At 45.5% G+C, this 14,009-nt stretch overlaps 1 long non-coding RNA gene across 1 annotated transcript; it reads right to left on the reverse strand.

Moving 5' to 3' along the window:
- Window positions 1–1,692: 1,692 nt before the first annotated feature.
- LOC141576029 (uncharacterized) lies at window positions 1,693–5,954 on the reverse strand. Its single transcript, XR_012504216.1, has 3 exons — window positions 5,645–5,954; window positions 3,695–4,751; window positions 1,693–3,190 (listed from the first exon to the last, which is right to left on the reverse strand). It is a non-coding gene; the product is annotated as an uncharacterized LOC141576029 (long non-coding RNA).
- Between the last annotated feature and the right edge of the window lie 8,055 nt (window positions 5,955–14,009).

Here is a 14,009-nt window from a genome sequence, read left to right on the forward strand (position 1 = left end):
CACGCAGGACGTGGGCAGGCTCACTCTCCCTTGCTCTTCAGCTCCTGTTGTGACTCCTGTCACGGCGGTCATGACGCAGATGCTCTGCAGGGGGTGTGGGTGGGGGGGGGGGGTGATGCCTGCGCCAGAGAGCCCTCAACTCCTATCTTCTTCTTTCCTTGGTTTTCCTTACGCCAGTTGTTAACCTGGGTATCTTCCTCCTCGGAAGCCTCCCTGTCTGCTCTGTTTATCCGTTGACCTTCCTTGATGAGTCTTAACATGATATTAAAAATGTAGTTCAGAGCTCTCTTCCCTGCTGTCTCCACGTAGTGAGCTGACTGTTTGGTAATCTGTTATTTTTTATTTTTTGTTGTTTTCCACCCTCTCTGCATAATTGGGCACCAGCTTTTGTTCATTTCATGACTACTTTTTAGAAGTCAACTGCATTCTTGCCAAATTGGCCAGGGGTTCTTGGTGGAAGAAAGTATATACTCTCCAGCCGAGGTGTGCTGACATTTCCCTCCGCGTGTGCAGTGACGTCTACTGGGGACGTTATTAGGATGTGGTCAATAGTCTAGGCAGCAGATGTTGACATTCCACCATTTACCCTCTGACAGAGCTTACACACTCGTTTTCCTGAAACGTTGTTGAAAGGCTGTTTGCAGGCCTAGGATGTAGTCAGTGCCTGGCAGGGCAGCTTGTATCCTTTCAGAGGGAAACTCCATGTATCTCTTTCTGTTTATGTTCCTGAGCAGGGCTCTGTGACCTAACCTTTTTATAGAATTCCGGCCAAGTTCAACTTGTTGGGAGGAGAGATTTACTGTCCTCAGCAGAAATATTAGCAAATTGTAGGGTGAAGCTACTCTCTCATGACTTCTGCCAAGAACATGTTTATTACATGAAGTCTCTGTTCTCCACCCCTCAAGGCCTCCAGGGAAAGCTACACTTTATATCTGGAACCAATTTGACATGAAATGTGGCCTGAAACCCTTACCTCGTAGTTCAGCCAGCTACTTTCTTCTTTCTAATAACGTAAGTCCATTATTTATCCAAATTTCACAGCAAAATGGATTCTCAAGTGGTAACGGATGACTCCGACTCCTAAAAATATAATTCTGTTCTAGTCAAATTTTAGGTCAAACAAACAAAGCTCGCTGTGTTAACAATGAAAAGAAACAAAGCAGGGAGGGGAGGACTGTTGTCGGATTGGGCTCAAGGACTTTTTAAACCAGTTCACGTTTATGGTTATGATGTACTGGGGAAATAAAAGGTCCAGGACAATTATTGAGTTTGTTGCTGTTAGAAAAGAAAAAATCCTTTTGTGAACACGTGCTATTTTAAAAGAATGCGATATTCTACGCTTTTAACTTGGTGTTTTTTTTAATAGAAAAGAGAATTAGGATACAGAAAGGGAGAAAACACAAAATATACACTGTTTTCTTTCTTTTGAAGAATTTCCCAACACGTGCAAGTGGATAAACACGCTTGTCCTCCTCCCATCCTTTCTAGTTTTCATCTGGTTCTTTATTTGCCCACTGCACACATTTATTCTGTGCCACAGAATAAAATATTATCCTTGACCATGGTCTTCCTGCTGGAATTTAGCTCTTCCTCTTCTGCACATAGCGTGGAACCTTGAGAAAGGTAACTGATTCGGAGGCGGAAATTCATTGATGGTAAACAAACGGGAACCTCGCTGCCATGACCTACGTTCACAGTGCGGGTCACCATCTTTGTACACAGATGTCTAATAATTTGCTTCCCCCAGAGCAATGGCTCTTATTATTCAATTATGAGTCTTCTGCGACTTGAATGGGAAATCACAACCCCACAGCAGCAAGGGCTCTGGGAGCTCTGCTGATGGTTTCAAGGTTGCAGCTCAACAGACACATCAAGGATGAGAAGCCCGTCTTTCTGGGCATAGACTTTTCCCACCCAAATCCCGTCTGAAATTTCTATGCTCACAGCAAGGCGGTGTCGCTCTCCATTTCTGTTTACTTCCTAAGCTAACAGCAGCAGCCAAGGAAAACTAGAAGACAGCACGCTCCTAGTTATTTATTTAAAAAAGCACAGTGCTCCCTAAAAGTGCCCCCCGACACCCTGCTTCTTGTTTCGATGCTATTCTTTTTAAAACTTTGGACCCAACTTGAGGCTCCTGCTGGAACTCAAACAGATCTCTTGGCTGGCCCCCCGCTGGCCCATTCCCGATGTCACCCACAGGCAGGGAAGCTCGTCACTGAGGCTCTGAAGTGCCCTTTGTTGTACACCCAGGCCCATGATTCGATTCACAAGCTAAGGGAGATGTGACGGAGATGGCACCTGCAGCTGGACCTGTGTCCCCCCTGAGCACGATGGCACGGAAACACCTCCATGGGTCGCCCGTCGGGAGCTGCATGTGAAGCCCCAGCCACCGCTTCCTGCCCGGTTCTGTCTCCACAGGTGATATGAACCAGTGTCACCGCAGACGCAGTCTTCCTCCCTGGACCACCCGGCCTCCCTGCTTGCCCCGTGCTGGCGGCAGGCCTGGACCCCGCGTCACCCCTGAGAAGAGTCCGTGTGGTACGGGGTGGCTGAGCGCCCTCCCCTCGCCGCGGCTGCCACGGAGGTGCTGCCCTCGCTCATCCCTCCCCCGGCTGTGTGAACATCGTGTTGTGAAGGAGGCCGTCTGTGTCTTACTCACGCTCCTTACTAAGACTCACTGTTCAGCAGGGCTCACAGGAAAGAGAGGGGCCAACAGATCTGGAGTGTGATAACTGCAAACGGAAACATTTCGATGTCCCAGGAACGTGAGGCGTGATGACAGATCATGAGCGACAGGTGTTACTTTGCCCCGATGAGGTAAAGAGGCGAAGGGGCCAACGGAGGGTAGTTACCCTCTGCTGACTACCCACCTCCCGAAACACCCAGAGGGTGAGAATACTCACTAACAAAATCTTCAGACGTCAAGGGCTTTTTATTGTTTCTCATTAGGATTGTTTTTTGTTTTTCTTCTTTCAACTGGAAAATTATTCCTATTGAAAAATTTCAGTTGTTACATGTAAAAAGGTGCTCAGCCAGGATCGTCCAGTGCTTGAGGCTGTGAAAACCTCCTTTTGCTCTCAGAGCATCCGCAGCCCCCAGTGGAGTCTGGGCTCTCTCTGCTGTCCTTGGCTTCCCGGAGAAGCACAGGAGGATGGCAGCTTCCTCTCAACACTGTGGTCAAAGCTATAATCTTGGGCAGAAATGAGTAAACATGTTACTGAGCAGCAGCGTGAACGGAGACACACAATTGCCTGGTTGTTTCATTAAAAGCATAGGGAATTCGTGGACTGTGTTCATGCAGATTTAGGTTCATATACCTGTTACGCAGCACTCACGCACACACAGACACATACGCGTACTCTGCACACACACTACACGAGCTTTTTAGCCCAAAACTACATTGACCCTAACCCTCTGATCAATCGATATGAACAAACCAGACAAAAGCACACTTTAAACTTCATAATAATCAAGGTTGATGCCCACATACACAGCACACCTCCCATTAATTTGCTGGAACTAGTGGGACTAAAGGGAAATCAATATTTACTGAGCTTGTTGTGTGTCAGGCACAGAGTTTATCTCTTAGTCTTTTAGTTGAGACACACACACAGAAATAGCTTTAAGAATAAAATTACTGTCTCTATTTTCATACAGGAAAGAGACATTAGGCTCAAAGACGTGAGTAACTTACGAGGGTCATGTGGATTCATATAAATGTAGATTTTCATTATGTTGGCACAGCCCAGCATTGTACATGTTGATGAGATGAACAAATCAGAGGGCTGAATTCACTTGTTTCCTACTGCATAGAACTAACTGCTTGCAGTTGATACAGTGATTATCTGAGTTTCCTTTCTTTCCTCTGAAGCTCTTCTGTCAATTCTTCTTCTCATCTTCTTCCTCCAGGACCTCCATCTTGCAACCTGGTTCCCCTTCTCAGTGAAGTGACCCAGGGATCTAATTTGCTTTGAGGTGTGATAGGATAGGATGCACTTATGAGGACCCCCTCTGTGGCGAGCATTATGTAAATTATCCTAGTTAGTAACAAGACAGATTTGTGACGATGTAATAGTCTCCCCACTTTATGCACGAAGGAGCCAAGGCTCGATGACTGACAGCGATCTTCCAAGTCACAAAATGTCTCACTATACAAGATCCCATTTGTCACCATGAACACTGATGTCGTCATAAAAGTCTTTGAGTATCAGGAAACACTCAAGTTCATGGTACCATATACACATTTTCCAACATTTTAATCTTTACATAAAAGATCTAATTTTGTCATTGGACAGGAGGACTGTCCATTATCCTTCTTGAAGTGACAGGCTCATTTCTTTCGCCCTCAAGAGCAAATACCCAAGTCGAGCAGCCGGACTTTGGTATTATAGTTGTTCCTGGAGTAAAACTGACATCCTGCGAAGAGTGGCTGGTTGAGCTGTGGGGCAGGTGTCTTTCCTAGACACCTGTTGTATTTCGGCTTGGCGGCTTTATGGGCATGTCTCATTTTTAATTCCAAAATAAGGAAAAGACAGGTGCTCAAGAATGAAGATTTCATAAAAGTAACATCTTGTCCTGCTTCATTAGGGACCTTCTTAAATACAACTGGCTATTTTTCTTTCTCTGTGTGCGTGTGAGCGGAGAATACGGTGACCGCCAACACAGCCTGGTTCCGCCATCTTGATTTATTCTCCAATGCTTTTGAATTTTAGTGAAAAGTTAGGAAAATGCTGTGGCAGGTATCCAATGTCCTTTTTTAATGAATAAATAAATTAATTAATACAAAATACTAAATACATGCCCCTCCTCCAGTGAGCTTACTGAGTTGCTATGAAACATCAAGGAAAAGTCTATTTACAAATGGCAAAAAGATACAAAGTGAAATACTTGAAATTTTGTTTATCTAGTCCATTCTAACTTCTTTCAGCTATATTCAGGAAATGTCTGGAATCAAAAGTATCATATTTAGTGCTTTTTATTTGCATTCTGAGTGTGCCCTTACCCCTCCCCCACCCCCACTGTCCTACACCTGCCTGTGTGGGTTCAAGTCTCTGTCATACTTTATTCCACGACTTGTTTTGAGTGTTGCGTGGATTCAGAGCCATGAAGGAGCCCTTGCAATGTCATTCTGGACCCACTTACTGAATGCAAAATATTGTGTGACCTTAAATAATGGTGATAATAAAGAATAAAGTTCAAATAAGGGGGCTGGAGAAAAAGGCTCACAAAAGATAAGGCATTCGAAATGTGGCTTAAGAAATCTAGCCAAGGCAAGGAGGTATGATCCCAGAGAATGGTGAGTAGGGCTGTGGGAGGAAGCTTTTGTGGGAGATTACAGCTGCGGGTGTCAGTCTCAAGGGAAGACTTAAATTGAAGCAACCTAGGCAGATGTGGGAGCATTTGATGTGGAAAATCATGGAGAAATGATAATACGATCCAACCTCTGTTTCATGATGCTTCCTTGGGTGGTAGTGTGGATGATGGGTTAGAGACATTTGACAGAGACAATTAAAGAAATTATATTCCATACATAAGAGAGTGAAGGCGTGCGTAAAAAGGGAATTTTAACTTAGGCAGAAAATGATTATTGTGGACCACTGAAAAAAAGGACTACTACTGTCAGATATTAGGATATTGGACTCACGGGGCCGAGCCAATGGTTTCTTCTTCATTGGGAAGTAGAAGGAACAGGAGTGTCAGTTACGGGTCACGGAGAGCGGGTTCTCCCAGAAGACAGTGGTCTGGAAATCCTGTATCTTCTTCAGCAGATACCTCAGTTCATTCACTAGCAGGTGAACGCGCATTCCACTCCCGTCCTAAACTCTTGCAAATAGCAGCGACAATCATTTCACGATGTAAGGCTTCACACCGCGGGGTCTTAATTCATGCTTGCTGTCATCCTGATGTGTCCTCTCCCTGGACTGAGCGCTCTCCTGATTAGCGTAACACTTCACAGCAAGTCTTCAGCTCTCTGTCGGATTTAGAATAAGCATAGCAGCTATTTTTAAAATGCTGTAATTAAAAATAGTCTTGCAGTAGGACTGCTGGTTGTCCCCATGCGATTCCCTTTTAGGCAGGCATCACTATTGCTGCTTAGATGACACGCATAATGCATTCATGATTTTGATGTTCAAAACATCTCATGTATAGGATTTGGCAGGGATCAGGCACTGGACTTAAAGCCATTGTCCCGTAAAATTGACATCCACACAGACCCTAGGAGGTGGCAGATGAGGACAATTGATAGGTAGAGCTTAGGTAACTCACCTGAGCAAGTAACTCACTGCACCAAGTGATGGGGCTGGAGCTACACTCAGTCTTGGTTCCAGCCGCCACGTGTGCCATTCTTGAGAGGAGATTTCTCCTGTTTAAAGGACGCATGTGTGCAAAATGCCAGTGAAGTAGTGTGCAGATCTCAAGAACGTGGTGCACACACACTTTGACCTTATTTTAAATAAAGTGAAGTGATGGCACTTACCTTTGTTCAGTGAGCTAGGTCAGGATTGTTCATAATGAGAAGAGATCATTTAGAGCGCTGCTGAGGACCTGCTGCGCACCAGGCACTGCGGGCTGTGGCGCATCCCTCTTCCATCTCACTTGATACACATGCTTACAGCACGGCCAGGATATGAACTCAGATGGTGCGACATCAAGTCGCATGAGACAGTATTAGTAGAAGACGTTTGAGGAACTGACTTCATTCTCAGGAAATTGCAGGGTGAGTGCATTTCACACCTCGTTTTGCTTAAACACACCCTCACTGACAGCTCCCAGATAGCCTGCTGACCCGGGTGTTCTGCTGTTCCTGCGGCCAGATTGCTGGGATGTGATCCCAGTTGGCCAGTTAGACACTCCCCATCTGTCATTCAACTCCTGACCAGGGTGACAAGAGGAGCGAACGTGTTGAAACCCCGCAGGTGGTGTGGGGGTGGTGACAGACCGTTCCGGCTGCGTGGCCCACCAGCACTTCCTCACTCCCTGTAACCTCCAGAGCCTGCTCATCCAGCCTTCCACCAGTTCTTAGGGCTTCCCTGCATCCTTCCAACACAATGGCTTTCTGTTGAAATTAACCAGAGTGGCAGGCAGGCTTCTAAAGACGCCCCACCCCCTGATTCCTGTCCGCTGGTCGTTTTGTCAAATACGATTCTGGGCCTGCTGTGGGGGGATTTTGCAGAAATGGGAACACCCCAACTCAGTTACCTGAAAACATCGAGAATGTGAATGAGGGCGTGGCCTAGTGGCACCAGCCTTTTGAAAGCAGAGTGTCCTCTGGCTGGCAGCAGAAGTGGAGATGAGATTTGCATCACAGGGGGACTCAGAGGCACCAAAACAGGCTCAGGGATCATTGGAAGAGAACAGAGAGCCCAGATGTAAACCCACACACTTGTGGTCAGCTAATCTGCGACCCTGGAAGCAAGAACACACAATGGAGAAAAGATGGTCTCTTCAGTAAGTGGTGCTGGGAAAACCGGACAGCTGTCTGTAAGAGGCTGAGATTAGAACATTTCCTCACACCGCATACCCTCCTGCAGATTCTCCCAGGGGGCCTTCAACACGTGCTGCAAATAACCCACGTTCTCGGGGGGGAGGGAAGGAGGGAAATGAGCAGCTAAGTTCAGTGGTAGGTCTGGGGTAAGCGCTCCTCACAATGACCCCCTGACACAGAAAAACATAATTTCATCCTGTTTACAGCTGAGGAGAATTGAACAAGTTAAGATGAAGGCTCTCACCCCCACCCGTGGGGAGAAACCCACAGTCGTGAACGAGACTTAGAGCGCGCACCCTGATGTTGCTGAAGATACGCTTTGCATTTTGTCCACCAGAAGGTGAAAAGTTGTTGTTAAATTGTACAAATCAGCAAGTGCAGTACTCTGAGGTTTTTCAGGATGAAAGCGAAGAATGAGAAACAGGAATCTCCTCCTTCCTGTTGGTTAAAGTCACATGTTGTGGCCCTATTTATGGTCCCCGTGGCCTTTCTTGTGGGGACACCCTCCTCTTCTCTGAGAGGAATGGAGTGGTTGAAGGAGTGGAGAAACTGCTGTCATCCAGGGCTTCAGCCAAGGTCTAAACTTCCAAGAAAGTCACCAGCACACAGCGAGGTGGCAGTGCCGACGTGGACGGGGCTCCCCGGGCCCCTCGTGGGCTCCCCCGCTCCCTGGGCGCTGCTCCTGACAGCGCACATCAGTTGTGCTGTTAGCGGTGCCCTGAATTCCTCGTGCACCAGAGAAGTGCATTATGTGTAGTTTTGCTTTATACACTCAATACATTATTTATACTTCTATTTTCAGAGCATCAATTATTTGCATTTTGCTAGACTCTTCCATCTACACTAAAAAGACTCACCCACTCAGGCAGCAGGGAGGCTTATTCAGGCTGCAAGGAACATTGAGAACCCCCGACTCCATTCTGGTATCTGCACAGAAAAGCTCTCTCACCTTACGTTGGTTAAAAGACACACAGCATCTCCTTCAATATCTGCCCCTTCGAGACAGTGGAGTTCTTTAAATCTTCCTGCAGTGCTGCACTGTCTGCACCTCACGTCAAAGTCCACGCTGAGGAGGATGGCTTTAATGATGTTGCAGGAGACTAGAATTAAATTTTAATGATCTGGACCTTCATTACTTGCTTATTCACTCAACAGTCGGTAATCAGTGCAAAATCCAGGGACAGAGTCACAAGGAAGCAGATCTGATCCTGGTCCTCGTGGAACTCATGTCCTATCAGTGAAGGCAAGTTCCCTGACAGCTAAATACACTGGCTGTAATCACTGCGAGGTTTTCTAGGGAGATAAAGTGTCCCCATGAATGTGTATCAGGGAGTAAGAGACTGGGAAGTCGTTGGCAATGAGTCAAAAGCGGGCCAGTTGACCTGAGATCTGATATAAGAGGAGATACTTACCAGGAGAAGGTAAAAACATGGAAGAAAGGGAGGGCTGTGCCCCGGATTAGGGAAATAACTTGTCTGAGGCTCTACAGGCTGGAAGCACATGCTGTTCAAAGAAAAGAATTATGGTTACAGGCCTGCCTTTTTAAATACTCCTTTTTCATGAAATGAATCTGGATGGTCAAATTAGTTCGTCCCAAAAAACGCTTCTAGATGCCTGTTACAGATTCAACTACATTCCCCAAATGGAATGTTGAAGTCCTAACTCCCTGTGCCTGTGAACATGACATCATCTGGACGTAGTCTTCACCGATGTGACCCAGGTAAGATGAGGTCCCTAGGGTGGGCACTAAGGCACTACGGCGTGTGTCCCTGTGAAAGGGGAAAGCACCGTAGAAGACAGTGACACAGGGAGAGCGTCCATCGTGTGGCAGTGGAAGCCAGGTTGGAGCAATGCCGGGTGGACGACCACGGCCAGAAACCAGAGGGGGCGAGGAGGGGTCTATCCAGGGTCTTGGAGGAAGCGTGACCCTACCAGCGCCTTGATTTTGGATTTCTAGCTTCCAGAATTATGACAGAGTAAACTTCTGTTGTTTTAAGTCACCCAATTTGTAATATTTTATTACACCAACCCAAGGAGACAAATACAGAGTCTATCAGTGTTACAAGGGATTTTAGCTTCTAAGTCTTTACTTCAAAGAACTCAGAAAGGCATCATGAAAGCAGAGAGGAAAAAGCATAGCTCAGTACACCCCCAAAAAGAAATCATGAAAAACAGAGAACTGCAGAGTTCTACTCCTGAGACTTTGTCATCCAGCCAGGCTGAAGACCTCTCTCTGTGGATTTTCCCCCGTCCTCCCCCGGTCAGGTCAAGGAAAGCCTCAGAAAAAGAAGATATTTTAAACATGCTGGAAGTCTTAATTGGCATCCTTTGGAAGCAGCCTCTGCTGCTTCAGGACGCAGAACGACTGAATGAAGATGGAGCCATCTGTTTAACCCCGGTGGCTGCCCCGCTAAAGCAAAACATCACGGTCCGCGAGTTGTACCAATTCACGGAAATATTCAAAATCTTCGAGAGAATCAGTGCCATTTTAAGAAGATTATATTTTTCACTTAAGAAGTAGAAAATACACTTTTATTTTAAAGAGTATCTAATTTAAAGCTGATCTTCAGAAGAATATTTTGTTTGTCCTTAAAATGTTCACACTTAAAACTATGAACTAAATATAATGAGGTATTTAATAACCAACTATTTTTCTTGAACTAAAGGCCAGTATATGACTGAAAAAAAAAAAGGATTCTGTGTTCTGTCTCCAGAGGCACCAGACAGTGTGTTTCCTATTAGGTGTTAAATTGTTCCGTTTAAAATAAACTAAATATAGCCACGACCGAAGACGAAAAGGGCACTGGGCACATTTATTGTTGAAGTCATTCCCCAGAGCAAGCCACGGGTGCTGCTCTTGTGGTTTTAGTTTCGTCACCACCCGCGGGAAACTACGCGGGCTCTGCCCGCAGCGAGCTCTTTCCAGGACGGAGGTGCTGTCTCTCTCACACGTCTCCATCCTGGTGTCTTCATTTATTATTTATTAAGTGTAAAATTTAGCAGGGCAGCCTGAGCCAAAATGTGCAATTCATTTGCATGAACGTGGGCTCCTTTATAACTTCATTCCTTCTGAGAAAATTATAGGAAGCAAAAAAAAAAAAAAAAAACAACCCTTAGGAATGAAGTAGCTGACACATCGCATTTATTAAAGCTGTGAAGCCTTCAAAGCAGATGACATACGATTTTTCATCCTCGACAACGGTCTTTGCCAGAATGCTGCTCGACGTGGAAAGGATGATTAACAGAGCGGCCCGTCACGTTTAATGGCAGCAGGCTACTAATTCATCCCCAGTAAGTTCAGATTTGCTAGCGAGAGGGAAGAACTCAACAAGAAGGCATTTTTCAAGTCATCTTTTTTTCTAGAATCATCCATTTTCAATATCAGTCCAAAAGCCCATATGAAGACTAAATAATCCCCCAAAGGTCTCTAGGTATAAAGGCTGACATATTGTAACAAGGATACAGATGTTTTGCTTTGAGCCTGCAACGCTTTCAAGAACAGAGCTCTGCCTTCTCGTCCCGACGGGCGAGCTAACGCAAGCAGACCGTGGTCCAGCGTGTGTAACTGCTCCTCATTGTGTTAGATGGTTCGTAATTTATGGTTTAAAGGAGAAACAGAGGAAAATAATAAAAACTGCAACAATTGGGCCAACTCGCAGCCGTGGAACTACTGTTGGTGCCGCACAGCTGATACCCGGTTCTGAAACAGACCGCGCTAAGAGGACACGCTGTTCTAACGGTAACGCTGAAAGGGGACGGTGCAGGGCCAGAGAGGCGGCTGCGGTCAGTTCTAGAGGAAGCCAGTCAGCGGCCAGGTTGCTGGGGGGCGTCCTGCTCTGGGAATGCGATGCTTGCAAACCGCAGGGCCTTACACCTTAGCAAATGCAAGATACCAAGTGAGCAAGAACAAACATTTACTTTAAAAACTCGTAGATGGAGGCAATATCATCAGAATGCTAGGTTTTAGTTAGATATGGGCAGTTAAGGGTCCCAGAGGTAATTTAATTTTAAATTAAATGAATAGTTCCACTTTTGGCAAAGGTGGAGTCACAGGGACCAGATTTACCCTCCTTCATGAAAACAGCTTAAAAACGGAGCAGAATATATGGACACCAGGCGTCAGGAAGTAAAGGAGAGTGATCTCTAAAAGAGGGAAATGAGTAAGGTGAGCCCATGACTTCTTTTTTTAATTTAAAACTTTTTCTTTTTCATTTGTTAATGGAGGTGCCGGGGAGGGAGGCCAGGACCTCGTGCACAGGGGTGAGGGTCCAGGCCAGGTAAGTGCAAGGGAGGGGGGACCCAGGCGGAGCACAGGGATTTCCCTGGGTTGAGGGGACAGGGCTGAGACTCCAGGGGACCCATCGTGAGTCTGTGGGGCAGAGGAGTGGAGCATGTTGGTGAACAGAGAGCCTGGAGACCGGCCGAGGCCCTGCTGGGTGCTCCAGCTGAGCACTGACGAGCCGTCCGTGGGAGGCAATCGCACAAGAGGCGGAGAGGACACAATCCTTTGAGCAGACAGACACAGGGCCGGAGCAGAGAGCGTGAGCAACGCCACAGTCCACAGACGTCAGGCAGAACTTGAACAAGGTTGTCCCCCACGAGCAGAGCAAAATGACACTGGACTAAGTACTAACGGAGTTTAGAATAAGGCCTCAGAAGATTCCAGCTGTTTCCATGTAACTTGGCTGCAGGCCAGATGAGAGGTCAAGACATGATAGGAATAAGACAATATGGCAGATCCAGTAAGGTGAGCTTCCCAGTTCATGCCACCCAGTGTAAACGCTGGGTGTGCAGACACAGGGACACGTGACCCACGTGGGGAAGGGACATCCACCAATGCAAGTAAATGCAGAAATGCACTGATGCTCCAGCTAGGGGACAAGGACATTAAAACAACATACAACTGTAATTGTATTCCACATGCTCAAGGAGACAGAGGAAGGATTGAGACTGCTAATGGAGACACAGGAAATATTCTTTTAAAAAGCCAAATTGTCCACCTGAAGATTGAAATTGTGAGTCCAGCATTATACTGAAACAAAACTAAAGACATTATAAGGAGAGAAAACCGCTGACAAATATCCCTCATTAATATAGATGCAAAAGTTCTTCATGGAATTTTAGCAAGTGGAATCCAAAAACAATATAAAAGGGGTAATACATCATGATCAAGTGGGGTTTATTCCAGGAGTTCAGTCTGGTTGAACACTTGAATAAATCCATCCATATAAGTCACCACATGACCACTTTGGGAAACATTTTGCTTCTTAAGAAGTTAAACATTTACCTACTTCATGACCCTAGATATTCACCCCAAATAAATTAAAGCACATATTAAAAAAAAAGACTTGTCCATGAATGCTCACAGTATCTTTATTTGAAATAGCCCAAAACTGTAAACAACCAAAGCCCTCAAGTGGGATTGTAGATAAACACATGGCCATATAGCCTTTCAGTGGACTATTACGCAGCAGTAAAAACCAATGACCAAGTAACACACAACAAAATGGGTAAGTCTCACTATAATTATTGAGTGCAAGAAGCCCAACTTTCCCCTGCCCCCAAAAGAGTACATGCTATCTGATTTGATCCTCTGTCCAAATTATACAAAATTCTGAAAAATGCAAAGTGATCTTTAAAGAAAAAAAACATAGATCAGTTGTTACCTAGGGATGGGGCATTGGTGGTGGGGGGAGTGATTCCAAAGGACACAGGAAATTTGTGGGGGGTGATAGATATGTTTATTACTGATTTTAGTGATGGATTCATGGATTTATTCTTATGTCAAAACCTATCAAATTGTATACTTAAAATATGTGCAGTTTATTGAAAGCTAATTCTACTAAAATTTAAAATGATAGAAGATAAATTTAAGTAAAACTAGGCAAGAAAAATAGCAATTTAACATCCAGTTGTTCTTCTGTATGGAATGCACACGTGTGTACAGAGATGTGCTATGTACACATGGCGATACGTCGTCACACACGTGTGCCTGCAGGTGCAGAGCATCTCTGCTGAGGGGCCCTGTTGAATGAGCAAACAGCCGGGAGTCAAGGATCTTGTGGTCACTCAGCTTTGCCTCATTCTAGCTCCTTGACTCTATTTAATCATTCCTAAAACCAGAAGTAAAGGTTAGCTGAGTTCAAGTCACTTCTAGACCTGAATTGTGTGTGTCAGACCGCTTCATGCATGCCTGGTTTAGAAATACTGAAGAAGGACAGGCTGACAAACCACAGGCACCTTCCCATTCATTCAACTGCTCATTCGACATAGGGGTTTGCTCAGTTTATAAGCATGGATGGCATGTAGCTGGGATAGCAAAGGAGTCATATGCCAGCTGAGAGTATATATCAGGTAATTCTAACTACACTAAAAAATTAATCTCCAACTTGAGTGGCTTAACACAACTGAATTTTATTTCTTACTCACTTGACAGACCAGTGTGAGATGTCTGCTGATTCAGAGACCTCCAGGCCGTGAGGTTCCTTCACTTCCCTCCTCTTGACAGGGAAGGACATGAGAG

This window comes from Camelus bactrianus, chromosome 35, assembly GCF_048773025.1.
Source record: "Camelus bactrianus isolate YW-2024 breed Bactrian camel chromosome 35, ASM4877302v1, whole genome shotgun sequence".
NCBI classification, from domain to species: domain Eukaryota; kingdom Metazoa; phylum Chordata; class Mammalia; order Artiodactyla; family Camelidae; genus Camelus; species Camelus bactrianus.